Here is a 22063-nt window from a genome sequence, read left to right as displayed (position 1 = left end):
TATTAAATAATACACTTACCATTATTAAATCATATTAACCGGATGAACAAATATAGCCTTTCTATGGACTATTTGCTCAGTTTTTGTAAGACGAAAAAATAGTTACCGCCAAAATACGATAAAAAAACAGGCAACCTTCAGATGTTAGTACTGAAGGTTTCATGATGATGTGTGTTTCATGAAGCTTGTCTTGATATCTTTTTCTCCTTATACCCCGGTAAAATTTAAATACTTCCATTAATGTTGCAATATAATCTGAAAAGTATTAATTATTTAAATTAAGTATTAATACAAAGAGAATATCAAGTTTGTGCAATGAAACTATGAGAAAGCCTTTCATTCTGATAAATGGAGTTCAACTGAATGTATTCCTAAAAATACAACTGCAATTATCTATACAAATTGAACATATAGAATCTGTTAAGCTTCAACATTTTTTAACCAGTAAAGAAAGAATTTGGCTCTATGCTCGATCGTTTATTCAGAGGAAACGTGAAAAGAGCCAATCACATTTGATGGAAATAATTTACAATTTTTAGTTTTCTTTTATAAAAACTCCTTTTCATCTTGTTGACCTTTTCACAGTAACGTCCGTACAGTTATGTAGCAATGCACTAGTTTCACATCAGTTATCAGCATAATATACAGTTAAATACCGCATTTCATTCATGTAGTTTTTTATTTCTGATAAACAATTTGTTACGGATAAGACAAAAATATGTTAAACGAGTTGAGAAATATCGGAACTATCATATGTTTAATTATTGACAAGAAAGTGTTTCAAACCAGGTGTTTATTGGTTACACAATATGGGTAGCTAGTACCAAGTATTCCAAAACTTAATAAGTTAATTGATTTTTCAAACCACATCAAAATGGTATACCATGGAATGTTTTATCTTTCTCATAGCGATTGAACTTTAAACTACTATTTTGCACTTCATAACACATTTCATTAAAAAAGTTTTTTTTTTATAATTTACTTGAACGATATCTTTGAACAACTGGTTAGACAGTTTACCTTATAAGTTTTCGTGAGCTGCTTATATTACAGGAAAAAATATTTAGTTGTTATAAATTGGGTAGTATATCTCTAATGCTGTCAATAATGTAGAGAGAGGCTCCGATCTGTGACTCAAGTGGTGGCGTTCATCAATAAATGGTATTCATAGATCCAGCTGAAAACTGGTACTTTCTCCGTTATTGTAGGAACAATGATTCTGAGTAGGACACTTTAGGCGGAAAATGAAAGAAATGATGATGCCAATTTTTTCTCTTTCTACAGCTCTATTTATGTTTTTCAATTACATATTCTATATTAATGCCGTATGTAATACAGATTGTTTAAGTTTAAGCTGGCTCAATTAGTATTGGTAGAAAAAGTGTTTATAATTTTGTTTATCATATGACGTATAATATCTTAATTTGAGGGTGACAACATTCTTTTAAAAAGTAATTTGTTACGTTTATTATGATTTATGTTAATAAATAATTAAAGAACATTTGTAAAACTCAAATAATGCAGAAGAGATAGAAAAATACGGGAATTCAATTTTTCAAGTAAACATAATAAAGCAACTTTCCTCTTTGTGTTTGCTTATTATTACACAAATCTCAAGTCAGTAAAACTGAGAGTGACAGATTTTACCGTGAACTGAGATAGAAAGCAGAATATTTGTTCCAGAGGCCTTTGTTTGTTTGATATCCGACATTTAGCCTCGTCACGACGACCAACACAATCACAGTGTCAGTCGTGTTTGTCGTGCCTTCTGTCAAATGCAGTGAAAAAACACGGCACTTTGTTAAAAATCGAGGAAAGTCATTGCGGAAATTAATAAAGCATTGATTTTTTTGATTTTTTTTTCATGTTAAACAGTATACTTTAAACGGTTTCAAACTATTTATTTTATAAGGAACATCTAACGTAATACGTCTATGTGGCAGTAATGACTTATATAGTGTTATTATTTATAAAAAAAAAAAAATTTAAATAATGAGAATTTTCTTACATTGTTTGCAAGTGTTTTATTTTTGGTTTTAAAATTAATCCCAGTAGACATGATAACTTACTTACATTAAAACATAAAACCAATATTTAATGCTTTAATTTTTTTGTGAGGCCTTTCGATATCAAGGATACCTTCTTCAGACACATCACAAAAGTAAATACACAAAGTAAATTTGATTTTAATAATATTTAAACATATGTGATTTAATATTAATTTGTCCTGTGTTTATATTAAATCAAATGTTTAAATTAAATATTAATTTGTGTGTGTGCGTAAATACAATTAAATTATTACTGGTATTATACTATATAAATTATGAATGTTATTTTTGTAATCTTCCTTTTAGTAATATTGAACTTTGTATTGGTCCATCTTCTTGATTTAATAAATCTTCTGTGTTTGTTTGATTAATGTAATATGATTCCCATGCATTTAAATATCTTGGAGTGTTAACATTTTTTAATAGTTTTAGGTTTTTCTGTGATATAGTGAGTCCAGTATTGATACAGTGGTGTGCGACGGCCGATTTTTCTTTTCTGTTGAATTTAATGTGGGAGCAATGTTCTTTATATAGTGTATGAATTTTTCTTCTTGTTTGTCCAATGTATTTTTTGTTGCAGTCATCACATTTAATTTGGTATATACCTGATTTATTAATAATTTCTTCGTCATCTTTTGAATTTTTCAATTTATTCTTCAAGTGACTTGTTGTTTTATATGTGACGTTTTTAATTATATGTTTTTTAATTATTTTTGTACATCTTTTTATATATTTGTTCATGTAGTGCTAATCCAATTCGTGTTTGTGTCTTTAGTAGATAAAAGTGTTGTCTTTGACTTTTTTTCATGTTTATTTTTAACTTTTTTAAATATATGCTCTACTAAATCTGTTTTATATCCATTAAAAACGGCAACATCTTTTATATACTGAAGTTCATTTTAAAAATTTTCTTTTTGTATTCAATTTTGTGATGTGTCTGAAGAAGTTTTCCTTGATATCGAAAGGCCTCACAAAAAAAAAAAATAAAAGTATTAAATATTGGTTTTATGTTTTAATGTAAATAAGTTATCAGTAACCAATATAAGCTCATCTACAACATTCCAGTAGACATGATTTACATTTTAAACATTGAGATTCAATAATTACAGATACGTGAAAGTTTTATGTCTCCATCTGGTATTTTAAAGATGACAGTAGCTTATTGTTCATCTACTATGTGTTTACTTACTTAAATTTGCCTGTTTTTAGAGATTATTTGCGGTTTTCACACAGTGATCCATTAAAAAGGGGGGTTGGCTGATAACTTATGATACTGAAAGTACGTATGTTAATGAAAAAGTATTATAACTTTGTACTCATTAAAATATTAAATCTTTGGCTATTTTCCGCATTGGAAATAAAAACCAAAAAATAAAAAGATTTTTCATATATTATATTCTTGTAAGTTTTTGTGGTCTAAATGTTCAATACAATTTATCTATGTCATATACAGTGTATGTTTTAATGTAGACAATATTTGATAAAAGTGAGCATAATCCTGTCATATTTAAGCATAATAAGGGGTATTGTATAAAGGATGTAATGAGTTTCTGCAAGTAGCGCCTCAAGAACTAACTGTTGCTTAAATGATTTTTGGAACACACGGACATAATAAGTCTAGGACAAAGAAATAGTAAAACTATAATGCGTTACAATTTTAATTAAAATTTTAAATTGAAGTGGTTTAACATTTAGAGCCCAAGGCCAAAATGCAATTAATGAAATGTATTCTACTGTTACACCACTTAATAAGATGGATACTAAAACTATTACGTTAAAATTACTACATAGTTTTAATTTACAATTAGGTTTATTAATCTGTAGTATATTTTAATTACATGTAGATATAAGACATGTACTTGTGTTCTGGTTACATTGGGGAGGCATTACTTAGGTTTCTAACACATTTTATAACAAATATGGACATATAAAAATTCCATTATAACCGGTGCTTAGTATTTGTAAACCTTACATTAAAGATATTTTCAAACAAGATTGAGAGATTATGAGGAAGAAAATGTTGATTGTAGTAAAACATTGTGAAAGTAACAGACTCTGGAAAGTTTTTAAAGTAGCATCTGGTGCATAATTCACTAAACTTGCAGCATTAATGCGCAGTTCTATTTTAATTTTACTAATTCGTTAATAATACATTAAATTACTCTGCGAGCTGAGTTTATAAAAGCCTTAAAATATTACAATAATAATGCTTTTCTACCATGTGTTTTAATATAAAACACATTATTATTATTATTATTATAACACGTTATTTTTCTTTTAGAATACCGAACTCATTGTACATTTTATTAAAATTTGATATGTTTTACTCGAAAATTGTTCGGTTTTGACAGATTAAAACTAAAACCTTGTAACGTACATAAATATTTAAGGAGTGTCCAAGTCCCTTTGGTATTTTTTGGGAGCTCGTTTAATTATTATTGTATAATATAATATAAACCCTGTTAGTTTATTGGACGGAAACTGCAACCATCATATATTATACATATTTTATTATTAAATTAACTGTGTTTTAAATCTAATCTTGAAAGTATACTTAGCGACATACAGAGTTAAACTCTTTAGTTGCTAAATATGTTAGCATATTAATATTGCGTACACGCCTCGCACGATTATTAAAGAAATAATATTCCTCTCGTATGTGTCTAAAGACGTATGTTTTGAATAATTTTAAACATTCAAAGCCTTGCCAAACAACACTGATGATGCCTTCAATACTTGAATTCACAAACAATAAGGTTTTTAGAACCAATTTGTGATTTCATTACTTATAAGGAACAATTAGTATTAACTTATTAAATTTATACAATGACAAAACTAACTACCGGTATTTTAATTATTAGTTAAAAAACATACATAGATCGTTGCACCAAAACCGTTGTTAAAGCAATGAAAGAGATCTTTTGTTGGAAGCCCTGTGAAAAGATTAATATTGTATCGGAATGTTATTTATTTTCTGAACGTTCGCAAAGCATATCGACACGAGGGGCTGAAAATGTTATGGTTTCACCTGTCTGCCTATTTGTTTGCTTATCCTCACGATATCTCGAGATTAAACTGACACAGAATAAACCCATACAATTTCCTAATTTTGCATTTATACTTAATATCGAGGTAGATGATTGTGCATGTGACTTTATGGTATCTGACGTTAACTAATATTATAAAATTGGTCTTAGGGGTAGCCCTTAAACAGAAAATCGTAACATGGATAAACCTCTCAACGTACTTGAGTACAAGCATTAAATATTCAAACATCGGACGTGGAAACACTATATGTAGTCTTATATAATCCTATCTAATTTATTAATAAACGTTGTTATATTTATATTTTTTTAATCTTTATTTGAAAACTAATACACTTTCATCTAACAGAACAGTAAATATCTTACAAATTCCTGTTATTATTCAATAAATATAATTGATAATGTATCCAGTTTAATTTACACCATATACATTTATTCATGACCTACTGATTATTGGGCCTACAATATAATTAATTGTATTACACGAAAATTGTCTTTGTTAATTCTGTCAGTAGGCTTTTCGGTAAGTTTTGTTAGGTCCTTTAATACAAGTTATGTCAGTTTATTGTACATCAAGGAGATGAAGTTAGATGACGGAACGTTCCTCCATGGAATTTGGTTGAGCTTTAGAAAAACCCAATGTTGATCGTGGTAGAAATGGATGATATGTAGATTTTAAATTCCTGCGAATTACCCACAGTTTGGTCTATCATATTCCTGCCTTATTATTTAACAATCGTTGTTGCTGCTATAACTCAATTTTTTATTTATTAAATCTCAAATTTAAAATAATATATTTTCATTTAACAGAACATTAAATATCCTGCAAATTCCTTTTATTATTTAAAAATATTATTGTTAAAATATCCAGTTTAGTTTACACCATATCAATTTATTTCTGCCCTACTGATTATTAGCTCTACAATATGATTATGTTAGAAGAAAATCGGTGTGTGGTAACGAATAAGACCCCCATGAGATTTATAGTTAAAATAATGAACAAAAGGGTGTACGCGTTATGATTTTTATGGTTAATGAAACCAATTAAATTTACAGATTAAAAAAATATTACAACACTGATACATGTTTACCGTGTGAATTAGAGCGTATTGTTCTAATTTCTGATAAATGAGAAAAATAATTTGTTATTGCTGATAAAAACGACATAATTGGATAAAAATTATCTGTCAGAGATTTTATCCATAATCAGTATATTGTAATTGAAGTCTAACTAAAGTAATGGGTATCACGTTTATTTATAAAAAGGTTTATCGTTACAAAAGTTTGTAACACGAATTATAGTTCACCTCTCATTGAATCATACTTTATTTATGTGTTTATTCTGGTTGGAAGGTGCATAAAATCAACTGTGAGAAAATTTTGATATAATTTAGTAAAACAAATTACTCATTATAAAGTCTGCTCCTGAGTAAATTTTTGCAATATACAAAAAATTAGAATGAAAAAAATAGATCCCCCCATTCTCCTCTCAAAAGATACGGGGATTTGATTCCTGGGTACAAAATGAAACATATATTGTATCCTAATAATATAAGTGATATACTGATGACGAGAGGAAAGAAGAGACCTGGATTCTGGCCTATCTGAAAATTGCAGGCGCTACTACTAGTACTTATGGGTGTACTGTATGTTGCCGCGCCTTGTTTCGTAATTCCATTATTGTTTCAATGTTTTGATTGATTTGCGGCATAATTGTTATGTTTTTTAAGATAATTTAAATGACGGTACTGTTTTGATCAATTAAAATTGAGCCAAATTTATGTTTGTAATAAATTATAATAATTAGGCTCTACAGTGGTTGTAAACAAACAATAATTAAAGGAATGAATTGCTGAAATTGAAGATTTTTGTATTGTTAACAATTACTAATGTTCATATGTATAATGTAAATGTAGTGCTTTTATGTATATAAAATTTAACATTGATACCTTACTGACTAACACAATATACAGTATACAAAAAACTTCTTACGCAAAAAATAGGAACATTTGTAATTGGATAAAAAAAATTTAAACACGTGATGCAACACTAACAGACTGAAATAATGGGCGCGTCTAAGATGAGTCACACTCTGCAGGAATGCCACATTACTGAAAACAAATAACTCCATTGCTAGGATAAACAATTCGCAGGGTTGGCTGTGGGGCGAAGCGCCTGAAATTACCGCGCGGCAACACACTAGTACACAGCTGTGCGCCGGCACGGGCCAGGTCTCTTCTTTTCTCTCGCCACCAGTAATTACGAATCATATTAATATTCTTTCTGCACAGAACGTTCTCTCTAAAGCTGTTAACAATTATGTTTTCATTAACATTATGGGTGAACAACTGTAGAACTTTACATATTACAACACACTTCAAGTGCTGTTTTCATTAATATTATGGAGGATTATGCTCAGTAATTTCTTTGCTTTACATCATAATTTCTAATAAATGGTACATGTAAAACTTACAAGTAAAGTAAAGTTATGAATATCTCATTTTACCAGGCATATTAAAAAATTGAAGTAGTTAACAGTTGGTTTTATTATATTTTAACCAACTCTAGTCGATAACATAGCCGTTTGTGCTGAAATGGCGTGTAGGTAACGGTATTTGCTTTAAAACTAAAAAGGAAATAAGAGTAAGAGACCTATGTCTTTCATATAGTAATGAGAGACTAATTGAATCCTATTATATTACACTACAGGTGAGAAACAGCAATAAGGTTGCTGTTTTACCTTTTGTTTTTTTAAAGTTCAAGGAGCCGTCTACAAAGTGGCTCTTGCTCTTACCTTCACTTATTATTCCTCTTGCAACTCTCTAACTTTGCTTCGACATAATGGCTATGTTGCATAAATATGAGGGCAATAATGCATATTTTAAAAATAGCTTTGTTGCGATTAGTTTGAAGACTCAACTAGAATTACAATAGTATAAATATGGTGTTTTTTTACTGTATAGGCTACATTATTTAATTATTTGATATTATAGTTTAAGAAATAAAACTGTAATCAAGCATGCAATAAAATGGTTTTACTCAAAATGTTTTACATCAAGTGGATCACCGGGTAATGCTAATAAGCTTCATATGCGGTAGATGTTTACCTTATTACTTTAAAATGATATAATCGGCAGCTGAGATACATCAACATGATTTAACTCCAAAAATATTCTTTTAAGTTCCAAATAAGTATCAATAGCTAACTTTACTTTGTGAGCATTATTTAAAATATCCAGGTCCTTACTTCATTACTCAACTGGACTGCAAGTTTTTTTTACAAGTAGTAAGTTTATTAACATTATTATATTTTCTGTAAATAATATACAATTTACCTGAAAAAACAAAACGTTTCTTCTTTCGTTCAAAACACTACATATCATGTGATAGGTTCAATGGGCCTGCACACAAAATTTTAAATCTTCAGATACATTTGATACTATATAATTTGGTAAATTATCATAAAATTGTACTCAGTTTAGTTAGAAATATATTGGTTTTATAATTACTAGTTGTTATAAAACGGTTACCAATAATAATGATGTAAAAATGTTTACTAAGGAACAGCCAAAGTCAACAGAGGTGCAGCGTCTTCGATCTCGATGTCTTATTATATAGAAAAGAAGGTTCATGCAAAATGTTGGCCTAAGTCTAGAGCTTAATTCATTTTCTTAAAGATTCCGTGCGGACATTCAAACAGGCGGACAGAAAATACATTTTCCATAAACTGATATATTTCACTGAAATTATCAATGAATATTTGCTAACATTATAATTTGTGAGACAAGGGATATCCTCAGAAGAGTTTTAATTTTCATGGTTATCATATGTTAATTTATGAATATTTTATGTTGCCTAATATTTTAGAAATATAACATAATTCTTTTGCATAGTATGTGATTTAGTTATGTTGGATGGTGAAACCTGTTAGATTGTGGCAAAATTGTGTAAATCATCAATGATACAATCGTACATTTGATACATAGAAAGTAATCATGTTTTTAATTATTTAAAGTTAGATATCAAATAAGTGAATCGTTTGCGTTGTTTTTAAATAAAATAATTTTATTTGTACTTTTCTGATGTTTCTCTAATAAACATATGCATTTTTGTCTGTTTCAACTCCAGAGGTGAATTATAAGGACAGCAACGACAGTAAAACAATATGCCGATTTAAATAAGAAGCACATTAGACGTAAACACTATTTTACATTGATTGCTTTGTATGATTAGTCAGGGTGTATTTATTCTTAAAATGTATAGTTACACTTCCTGTGTTGTTATTTATGCTATTCATAGATATGACTCTACGTTGATATACGTACATGAGTACATGCGCCACAATTTCGATAACCAGAAATATTCTTTCTTTAAGCCTGAGTATTATTACTGCGCTGGTATTATTCACCGTGGAATAGATTAATCTGACTTCCTACCATATATTCCAAAATAATCTCAAGGCAATGCAATCTTGTGGAATAATAAATAGCTCAGGCCTCTTAAAATACTATATACAAAACATATGAACTATGTACTTGATACAGAATTCACTTACGGCTTTAGGATTAAATATTTTATCGTCTACAACTATTATTTACATTAGTCCATAATACTTTATTGCGATTTTTATTTATATTTTATAAAATAGTAGATACATTCGATATTATCTTTCCTCATTGATTAGACCTAAACATGGTGGCTTATTGGTGGGGGATCATCATGATATCCTATTTGATGTTTTGTATGACTTAGCATTCCTGACATTAATAATGGACGATAGTCGAATAATAATTGTTAAACTTATGTTGTTTCTTGCAGAAATAGATTAGAGAATTTGCAGTACCTTGGTGGGTATCCTAGTCAGTACATTTATTTCTCAGCAGTATATGCTCCAGTATTTGTACTCAAACAATGAACTAATTCATTTACATTCATAATCTTATCTGAAGTCACTATAAATCATACTAAAATGCTCATAGCAATTGAATACATACTACTTAGATGAAAGATGAAATATTCCCAGTTTTTTATGGCATAACTTATATACAAAAACTAAATTTCCTAATTAAATTGAAATGTACTTATCTTGAAGTTTGCTGTTCATTGCACCTGAAACCACCTATTTACTATTATTTTACTATACAACGTAGATAAAATGAAGTAAATTAAAAAGCATAATTAAAAAATAAAAGAAACAAGTATCATTGGAGCAGTGATAAATATTTTCACTTTCTAAGTTCATATAAAAATAGTATTTAATATTTTATCGTAATAAATAATTTCAATAAATATATATTGGACGATGAATAATAAACTAAGTTCTTAATTACGTACCTAATACTTTGTGCAAAATACTGAATGTTTTTTTTGTCTGTTTCCCGATGTCAAAGTCTCACGTTGGCCAAATTATTACTGACTGATGTTACCATGAATGCTGGACCAAGTTAAAGAGCAGAAAGTTTGTTTGTGCCTGAGGCCCGAGTTTGTTTGATGACTGACGTTTTGCACAGGTCACACAACTTGACAGCACAAAAAGCACAATGACTGTAGGTTGTGTTTGTTGTCGGTTCTGCCGACGGCAGTGAGCAATCAACGTTGTTTGTTAGATCTTTAAACTTTGTCACGGATGATTTTGTCAGATTTAGGCCTATATCTATTTTTATTACTTAACAGTTGTTATAAACCATGTAAAGAAATACATTTTGTTATTATTTGGCTTCCGTATTTCTCATATTAATTTTCAACCATATCATTTCACATATCAAAATTAGCAGATGTTTATATTCCTTAATCAATTCGATTGCTTAGTGTGCGTGTTTTGATTTTTATAAATAAGTTTTTGTAAACTTAGGTCTTGCGATCAAATGATAGATTTGAACTAAAAAAGAAATTAAAGTGAAATTTATCAAAGTATAGTATAACAATCGTCTGCGGGGTTTCTGTTGAAAAAACTCCTAATTTTTCATCACCAAACATTTCATTATACTAGTTAGGAATTCAAAATCACCTCTATTAACGAACATGTTAATTAATGACATAGATTTCGATGAATATTATCATAACTCACCATGCAAAGCAAGAAAATGAATGTAAACTAAATAATAGTATAGTATCTTAACTTATATTCATACGGTATCTAGCTTCAGGAAACAGGATTTTTTACCATTGTTCAGTGAAACAAAACATTAGTAACACTAAGTTTCGACATTAGTGGTTGGTGGTTGGTAGACGAATGCAGACGTATTGTGACCTGTATTCTGTGGTTATTTTAATGATTAGCGTTGTGTATAATTTTTTATTAAGTGCATGTTTTAGTGAAGTTGATACACAACATGGTGGTTGTGATTCCTGATTTATTGTTATTCCTGATTCCTGATTTCCACAACGCTTTGGTATGATTTTTTTTTTTTTTAACCTAGTTTGTAATTATTGTATTAGGTTATTTATTTACCTGAAGAAGAGGTCAGATCGCATATCTGGAAGCGTAGTGTTTCTGGTTTTTTGTTTCACTGAACAATGGCAATGTCCGGAAAAATCATGTTTCCTTCACAATCCTTCTATCGTGAAAAAAATAAAAAATAAAAAAAACTTTAAACGAAGAATAGATTCAGGAATTGTTCATTTCTACTAATCAAGTTTTTTGACTGACAATAAATCAACTGTTTACACAAGTAAGTAGTATAATGAGGTAATGTATAAATTTATAATACTGAATATTAAGTACAACTCAGCTGTCAAAGAAAATGTGTGACCGGGGGCTGAACAAGACCACAGCAGGTGAATATTCAACACGAAGAGGTGTCGGACCTCACATGTCGGACCTGTCTGTAGTGGTCGTGTCTCATTTACATATGAGAACAGGGGGTATTTACATGCAGATGCAATCAACCCTTATGTATTAGATCTCACGTAATTTCTCAGTATTGAAAAGTGCATTCATTGTGTAGTATTTCTTTTTTCCATAGCAGAACTAAGAAAGATTCCACTAAAAAATAGACACATATTATTTAAAGCACGTAGAAAGTATCCGGAAAAAGCAATTATCATTTTGAACCAACACAAAACCATTTTAATATAAATTTTGTCCATTACCGACAGAAACTTACTCGTATATTTTAATTGTTGTACCTTCTTCCAGAAAGTTAGGTATTTGAATTTGCGGCGTATGTTTAACATTAGAATATGGATAATAAGACTCCGTTCGTGACCGCCTTCTTGGGTTCATGGCATAAAAATATGAAAAGCTAGTAGTAGTTAAAACTTTTTGTTATAGCATAATAATTACTATATATTGAAATATAATTAAACTATAATTGTTAGCTCAACACATTTTTAGGAGTATTGTTATATCGTGAGTCTACAATGAGATACAATATAAGGTATGATTGGGTCTATCTCTGTAAAGTACAGTAACAGCGTTATAAAGAGCAATGTCAGAATTATTATTTTGCTATAATAAATAAAACTAACATATGTATATGAAACTTGTACACCTAAAGAAGCATTAGTCTCGTTTGAAATTCGTATTATGAACTGTATAATATGGTAGGAAAAATTTTTGTAAATACTATACGCTATATAAACCGATGTATTAGTCAATTTAAAATCTAATTAATTATCAAGATACAGAGAGAGACAATAATATTGTATAAAATAATAATTTAAAACTACTATAAGACCATAGGTGACAGAATCAATGAGATATCTTGTGTGAACTCGTGCTTCATATTCTTGGAAAGGCAATACCATCTAGCCCAAATCTTGTAGAAAGCCAAAGATGTTGACTGAAACCCACAAGAATGGCCGAATGGTTTCAGCTTTGACATTTCTAGAATTTCCTTTGAAATTTACATTCAGCTATCTTTAAACGTTTAACGCGATTCAAACGTCATACCATTATCCATAAACACGGCACATTATACAATGAATTTTCGTTGCACTATTCTCTTCTACTTGCAGAAAATAAATAACACTCTACAATTTACATTTGGAGGGAGAATCAGTACAGTTTGCTATGTTTATACGACTGCAGCTCATCGCAAACTGACTACCTTAACACTATAGTGATAAATGTAGCGGGGAAGATGCGCGATCGACTACTGCGCATACCGCGGACCTTACACGTGTCTGGCCGTCCTGGCGTGAGATCGGAGGTTGAAAAAATTACCCTTGTACATTTTGTAAACTAGAGTTCTAGTGGATAGTGGAGTCAAACGAATTACTAAACAGTTACTGAACGAGACTCATTGTCGTCAAAGTGATTCAGATCTAATCTGGGCAGTTTAACAATACAACTGAAGGAAACAGGCAGCTCAAGACCACCTTGGAATTGTACAGAGAGAGACTGAACCGTAGGCTCTATAAACACTTCGATTGCGCTTGATACTTGGACGTATAAAACGGCTAGCTTCGTCCTGAAAGAGTACAGCAATGTTTCGTTTATGTCAGATTCAAGAAGAAGCGCAAACATAGACACTGCGCTTTTTAGTGATTGCCCCATTGTAAACCTGAAGAGTGCGAAGTTTAATATGAATGAGGTTAGGGGGTGAGGCCTCAATCTTTGACAAAAGCTCGTTCAGTTTAGTAAGTCGTGCTTTAATAGAGTCAGTTGATTTATGTGATTCACGTTTACGTTCACGAGGCATGGTAAAGAATGTTTAATAAAGTAAAATCCAATAGAGTAAAATAGAATTTATGTAAATAATAGGGACAATATATTAGGTGGCCTGATATAGCTATCATAGACAATTATAAAACCTATTAACAGTGATTAAACTTAAAATAATAAAATCAACAAAATAACAATTTGGGGAAAAATCCACATAAGACAACTACTAATATCTCCCTAACTAGTAGGTTAATAATTTGGTAAGTTACGTTCGAATTGAATGTAGCACAATTTTAGTTGATTTGATTTGAATTTTTCAAGAAAAAACCAATGAAAGCAATATAATGTAACGAAATTAAGTAAATTCCGCTGTTTTAAATAACAATATCTCTAAGAATAGGTAGACTATTATAGACAATAAGAAATAAGCGTAGTTTTAAACTTATATTTATGAGGGAATGCAACCCCTTACTAGACAGATTTTGTATGGTTCTAATATATTAGAAACTAACATGAGATATACATAGATTGCAATAATCTATTTGATTTGTAATAATCACAGAACAGTAAAATGTTTTACATCTTGTATAGAATATTAAACATTATAGCATATTAAAATACTACACGAGAATGAAGAAGTAGTGAGTAATATAGCCTAATCCTTAAGAAACAAAGTGTAGGCTATAAGCTGTAAATTAGTTACTTAAACTAAATATGTTTACTGTCCGCAACGTAGATAAATATGTAATTAAGCTGGTTTATTTTGAAAATGATAAGAAGATACAGACATTATTTACATTTGTAAAAATATAAACACTTAGGATGGTAATAAAAAATGTAATAAAAAAATCAGCAAATAATACTTTACGATAAAGGTTCGAATGAGTTTTTTAAGAGAACTTAGAGCTTCAAATTTACAAGAGGACATTAATAAGTATCGTTTTAAATGCAAAAGGTACAAAAATATAATTTTTCTCGTTTAGTATTGACATTGGGTGGAGTGGCACAAAGAGAGATGTAAACAAACGCTGGAATGTGCATCGGACAAAAATAACTCGACCACCTGTAGTTCCAGTTGACTAAGGCATGAGAAGGGTGCAAAGTGAAAAGCATGGGTTTTATATAACAAAATAAACTTTTTCCATGTAAATTGTTCAGTTGTATTTCACTAATAAGACAACTTGGATGCTGTGGTGAGATAGCTCTCAAAAGTTTCTAGGACCTCTATTATTTTAGTAGATTACTTTCTATGATTAATCAATATTATGTTATTTTTAGCTTAATTTACTATCCATTTGTATTCAAAGTGTGATGCAGAATGGTGCAGTATGCACTACTGATAAAATCTTTATTTAGAGAAAAAAATGTGAAGAGCAAAATTACTGTACATTCACACTCGCTGTGTTTGAGCTAGTAAAAAATAACCTCTACTTCAATTCACTGGTATGAATTTTACTGAAAACCATATATGCACTTCTCTCTCGCCTGCTTCCATACGTGTGAGCTTTACAAACATTGTATAAGAAGTATAATACTAATGTAATTAAAGTACACTAAATAAATAAATTAACATATCTGTAATATTTTTTTATGATTAAATCTTTAAGAATAAGTACAAAAACCTATAACACTAATTGCATTTATAACATGATAACTATATAATAATTTAGACGTGTGACTTAAATAATCATTTTATGTATATCTTACATATATTCTAATATAATTCATTATCGCTTACTGATATCATCAAAGTTTAGTTTTTAAACAAATCTTAGTTTTACTTCGTTGGTAAAATAAAATAATGGTCTCATACTCATTTTTGGACCTACTGTAGACAAGCTTTTATTACGAAAGTGGTAACAATGGAGGAAATTGTTTCTGTTCCACGAATGACACAGTTCCATTGGTGTTCCAATTGTTTGCGTGAACAGATACAGCATTGACAGCAATCGAGAACCATTGATTACTTTTATGCCTGTAGTTGCCCATATTATCTCACATACAGGGTGAATATAAAGTCAGGACCCCCCTCTACTTTTTTCTATAGGTAATATAAGGAGATATCTTTTGGGTAGTGGTGCAATATGGAAAGGAAGTTTCATTTTATGATATTAAAAAATGTTTGTGTCCCTCAAAAATGCAAAATTTTGGGGGCAACTAAAAAATTTAAAATGTAAACCCCTATCAAGTGACCCCTCATTTTAAAGAGCATGGAAAAACTTAAATAGTGGTGAAAACCAGAGATCGCTATCTCTTTTCCAACAACATAGCCAATACAAATTGTAATTAAGTCTTAACACCTAAATTTATTTTGTTTGGGTACAGTTTCCGTCTGCGGGGAAACAGGTTTATTGGTTGTTTGTGTTCTCAATGAGTGAGGCATGCAATGGACGAAGAATCCAATGTTAGAAAGTAAACTAATAAGGAGTTTATTGTCAATGAGTGACTGGGCTTTCCCCGTTTGAAGTACAGTTAGTACAAACTAGTCCATTCTTTGTTTCAATCTTGTGAGAACAAGTCATACTTTGACAATGTTATTATCTTAGTGGATCATTATTATCCAGTGGTATTGTGTGTTACTGTTCCGTGAAGTATTTTGAAAAGTTTTTATGTGTTTTAGTGTTATTACAATAATTTATATAGATGCACTTTCGCATTGTAAGTTTTGAATAATATTATCTAATTAATACTGATTACGAGTAAAAGTGGCACGTAGTCACGAAGATAAATAGAAATGATATTTACTTTCGGGGCTTCGAATGAAAATTATCATGAGGCAGAAAGGCGGTTTTATTTGGCACATCCCGATAGACCTGTGACCAGGAAATACTTAAGAACTTTAGTAAATAAGTTCCCAGAATTTGGTTCCCATCAAAGATACCCCATGCTCAGGTCGGCCTCCTTTAGGTGGAGACAAACAGTTGCACAATTTGTTGAAGATTGGCAGCAGTCCACCAGATTAGTAGCAAGTCTTTGTGATGTTTCCCAAATGTCTGTGGTAAAGTTACTGAAAAAAATTCCACGCTTATAAAATGAAGCTTATCCATGAGTTAAACGAAGACGATCCAGACTGTCGTCTACAATTATGTGAAGAAATGGAAGCACTAATTTCTGCTCATCCATTGTTTGTTCGAAACGTTGTGTTTAGTGATGAATGCAGTTTTTTCGTCAATGGAGATGTGAACAAACACAACTGCAGGTACTGGGACACAGAAAATCCCCATGTTTTCCGTGAATCTCGCACCCAGTACCCAGAAAAATTTAATGTGTGCAGTTTGAACATTTGATTTGACTTCGTGACATGGTGAGTTATTAAAATTGCTCTGGTAATACTGGCTATTATTTCGAACTAGGAAAGAGATAGCAATCTCTTGTTTTCACCACTATTTAAGTTTTTTCATGATCTTTAAAATGAGGGATCACTTGATAGGAGATTATATTTGAAATATTTGGGTTGCCCCCAAAATTTTGCATTTTTGGGGGACAAAAAATTTTTCAATATCATAAAATGAAACTTCCTTTCCATATTGCACCACTAGCCAAAGGATATCTCCTATAATACCTATAGAAAAAAGTAGAGGGGGGGTCCTGACTTTATATTCACCCTGATAGAAAACACAATTTATAACCAATAAACATTATACTATCGTATTATAAAAGCGTTAGTAAAGCATATCACTAGACAGGTTAGAACAATTTTTCTCTCTGTCTGTCTATGTCATTTATTTATCTGTGCGCTTGATATCTAGAAAATGATGAGACTTGAGGATATACAATTTTCCATGCAGCTTTATAGACATCATTAAAAACAATTTTAAGCTACATGGGCTGACCATTAGGGATCAATTTAAAATTCGGTTGGAAACAATAGTGATACAGAGAAAATATAATAAATCCATTTGTTAAAAAATGGGCGATTTCATGGACAATAGACACCCTTCTAGGTGACAATGACCTTTGGACTCACGGCTTGCATGATCATGCCCATATGTGTGTATGGGTGTGTGCATGCTGCTGCCCGTCGGTGCCAGCCTGTCTGTCTGTGTGGCCATCTGTCTCCCTCTCTGTCTGTTTGTGTGGCCATCTGTCTCCCTCTCTGTCTGTTTGTGTGGCCATCTCTCTCTCTCTCTCTCTCTCTCTCTCTCTCTCTCTCTCTCTCTCTCTCTCTCTCTCTCTCTCTCTCTCTCTCTCTCTCTCTCTCTCTCTCAGTGTGTGTCAGTGTGTGTGTGTGTGTGTGTGTGTGTGTGTGTGTGTGGCCATATGCCTCTCTCTCTCTGTGTCTCTGTGTGGCCATCCGTCTCCCTCTCTGCTTGGCTGTGTGGCCATCTACCTCCCTCTATATATGTTTGTGTGGCCATCTGCCTCTCTCTGACTGTCTGTGTGGCCATTTGCCTCCCTTTCTGTCTGTCTGCATATCTGTCGATAACTCTTCAAGAATTAGTGTTACTCACCTATTTAGTCTAGTAAGAATTGAATGGCTAGGGCATAATAGATATTTTATTGTTATCACTAGGTTGTATTAATTCACAATTCATAACTGAAACAGTTTTTCAAGAACATGAAACAAATGGAAATACATAAACATTCCCTAAATAATAGATTGGGGCTTGTTTCGATAGTTACGAGTAACTGTGAATATTATGTTTCATGTGGCAAAAACATTTAATGTTTTCTTCAAGTGGTGATTTATCCATATACCCAAAACACTATCCAAAAGTTTCATTGTAGATGACTAAAATGTACATTTAATCATTATGAGGATAAAGCCAACGTGGTAGTTACTCCAGCTATCTGTACTATAAATCATGTTAGTCTTCCAGTTGGCACCATGTCATATTATTATCTGATCAAATTATTATCCTATGATATTTCACTCTGCATGGTATAGAACCGTGTTCAGTCAATAAATAGATGTTTAAAACTGGAATTGGTTTATCCAGTGTGGTGCGTGTAATTATGCAGGAATGTGTATGGGGAAACCAACTAATTAGACTATTAGTTTAAGTTTAACCAAACAGTGATTAATACTCTTAACGCAGACTATGAAATTTTTGTAATCTAATGCTGTCCTCTTTGTAATCCAGTCCAGTTACAAATGACTAAACAGAATAGTTGTCGTTTATTAGTTAAACTAATATAATAAGAGGTAAAAGAGTTATGCAGATAATTGGTTATATGGTTCTTGTAGGTGAATTGGGCAAACAAATAGGTGTGTAAGTTACTTGTGAGTTAGTATAAGTGAGTAATTATAAATGTTTACGTTCAAGTATGTTGAAGACCTGTGAAGACTTTATGAAGGTAACTACAATTTTTAGAACGTATCTCAGCTCTCCTCATAGTTTTCCCATAAATTTTGTTAAATAATTTGCATGAAGTGTGTCCCTGTGTTGCTGTGTATGGGTGGTTATTTTATAATTTACAGTCTTTTAAAACAAAATTTAAGTAAAACATATTTTAATGTCTTTGGAAATTTCCATATATTAGCAACGCAATGTAATTAACAAGACTAAGGATGCTTGTTAATTGAGAGTGGACGTTCAGAACATAATTGAACTGTGGTTGTCAACCTAGGGTCGAAACCCAATCAGAGTGCCTCTAAGATTTGATTTTGTAGACTATTAAAGATGTTGCGTAGTGAATTGTATATATATATATATATATATATATATATATATATATATATATATACATATATAATACTTATTTAGAGGATTATATGTAATGAGTTATGTGATAATATTTATTCTAAAAAGATATATGAGAATTGACTGAAATTTTTCAGTAGAGTTGATTAAGGGGAGATGTACGCCTATATTGTAAAAAAAAATCAATATTTTTTTTATATTTTTATCTTAAAGTATAGATTTTTCTGAGTTCAGTGATATATAATACATATATATTTGGGTTATATTTATATGCTAAAAAAAAAAATTATAAACATGCTAGTCGGGCGCACGGATCCGTGGTCAGACGTATCGAAGACGTTCTGAACGATAGGATATTGTTTTGAGCATTTTAATATACATAACTTGCACTTTTTAATATTACTTAATATTATTTTAATAATATTTTAATATTATTTTCACCAGACCTGCTTAAAAATTTCTCCATGGTCAAACACAGAATGTTTTAATTCTGTGTTGTGGACGCGTATACCTAAATTAAATTTTGTAGGCCTGCAAACACTAAGATTTGGTGTTTTTGACAGTATTATTACTTTTAATGAAGGAAGTCAAGGCAGAATAAAAGTACTTAATGATCTAGGTATAAAGCTAGGCCAAAACTGTGTTTATACCCTACGTCAGATTGATGAGGACCGAGTGAGGAAAGCCGAAAAAGCTGGTGAAGAAGAGACAAAGCAAGCTAGGAAACGGGCAAGAATGGTGAGGAAGAAACTAATTGATGATGATAAGGCCAAGGAACAAGACTATGAAGCAGGAATGTTTTAAAAGGTACTTTTCAATCATATTTTTGTATACATAAAAGTTTTTTGTGAATTACCGAAAATTTACTTTTTTGACATAAATGTTCCTTTTTCTCAGGAACTAGTTGTCCAATCTTCATGAAATTTATATCATATATATAACGTACCTATTCATACAATCCCTGCCACTTTCATAAGTCTAGGTCAAAATAAAAAAAAATAAAAATTTTTTTAAAAACAAATAATTAAAAAAAATATTGAGTATCCTTAAAAAATTTCTAAAGCCAAAAATATTGATTGTAAATCTTTAAAAGTGGCAGGGCTTGTATATAATAGTATGTTTTAGAAGTGCTAAAAATTCCAATTCGTTAGGTATCATAGTTCTTGAGAAAAAGGAACATAAATATTTGAAAATTAACATGAGCTGGTATAGGGCGTACATCTCCCCTTAAAATTGACATAATTGTTTTTGAAAAGCATGCCAGAATATGTTTAACGAAATGAAACAAACGAAAGTACACAAACGAAACCCCTCTAGTTTTTATTAAATAGTAAACTATAATGAGGCTTTGGGAAATAAAGTTTGCATTCTTATACTCTAAACTTTTTGTTTGAAATATTTCATATAATTTAGAATAAAAGTATGTTCAAGCAAAAGTTCTTTTTTGCAATCTGTTCTTCACAAAAGTTTTTATATTCGAATTTTATAAATACTTTCAGTGCTATTTACTTTTATTTTATAAAATCAATGCGTGCAAATATCTTATATATGTGAGGTAATGAATAAAGCTATCGCATTATTTATGCCACAGTAAGTTTAAAAATATGCATAGAGACTACAAAAGTGTAAAAAACATTTACTTATGTTATTTTTTATTTCTAAACATGTGTCTGCACGAGACAAAATTGCAGACTCTTTAGATTTTTTGTCGAGATACAGATGTAACGGCAGAGAAGTATAATATCACGTCAGATATACACACGCCCTAAGGGTCTTGGCTTTGCTGAGATATTGGCGCAGCTGTCGCTCACGTCCATAAGGGGGAGCAATCGATGTCAAAGAATTAGTTGAGGTCAATAAGGATTTGACAATTTCAGCAAATGCAGTTGAAGAAAGACAAACAATTCTCTGTTGAAGCTGTCGAGATAAGCAGACATAAACTAAGCCTATCTGTTTCGCTGTAGCAGCATACTGACTGGGTGTATCGTTTATATGTCAGTGAATAAAAAGTAATAGTTAAATCAAATAATTTAATTACTGCAACTACTAATACTGTATTAAAATTGACACTAATTTTGTGAGGGTCAATCAAAACACTAAAGCCTTAAACTTGAACTATTATATCTTGTTAATTATTATTATGGTCGTAGTTTATTGACCATAATATATACTGGTGGCGAGAGAAAAGAAGAGACCTGGCCCGTGCCGCCGCACAGCTGTGTACTAGTGTGTTGCCGCGCGGTAATTTCAGGCGCTTCGCCCCACAGCCAACCCTGCGAATTGTTTATCCTAGCAATGGAGTTATTTGTTTTCAGTAATGTGGCATTCCTGCAGAGTGTGACTCATCTTAAATGTTAAATTTTATATAAATAAAAGCACTACACTTACATTATACATACTGTATATTAGTAATTGTTATCTTAACAATAAAAAATCTTCAATTTCAGCAATTTATTCCTTGAATTGTTTGTTTACAACCACTGTAGAGCCTAATTATTAGAATTTATTACAAACATAAATTTTGCTCAATTTTAATTGATCAAAACAGTACCGTTAATTAAATTATCTTATAAAACATAACAATTAGGCCGCAAATTAATCAGAACAGTGAAACAATAATGGAATTACGAAACAAGGCACGGCAACATACTAGTAGCAGCGCCTGCAATTTTCAGATAGGCCACAATCCAGGTCTCTTCTTTTCTCTCGCCATCAGTA

This window comes from Homalodisca vitripennis, chromosome 4 (genome assembly GCF_021130785.1).
Source record: "Homalodisca vitripennis isolate AUS2020 chromosome 4, UT_GWSS_2.1, whole genome shotgun sequence".
Classification (NCBI taxonomy): Eukaryota; Metazoa; Arthropoda; class Insecta; order Hemiptera; family Cicadellidae; genus Homalodisca; species Homalodisca vitripennis.
Note: the sequence above shows the minus strand (reverse complement) of the source record.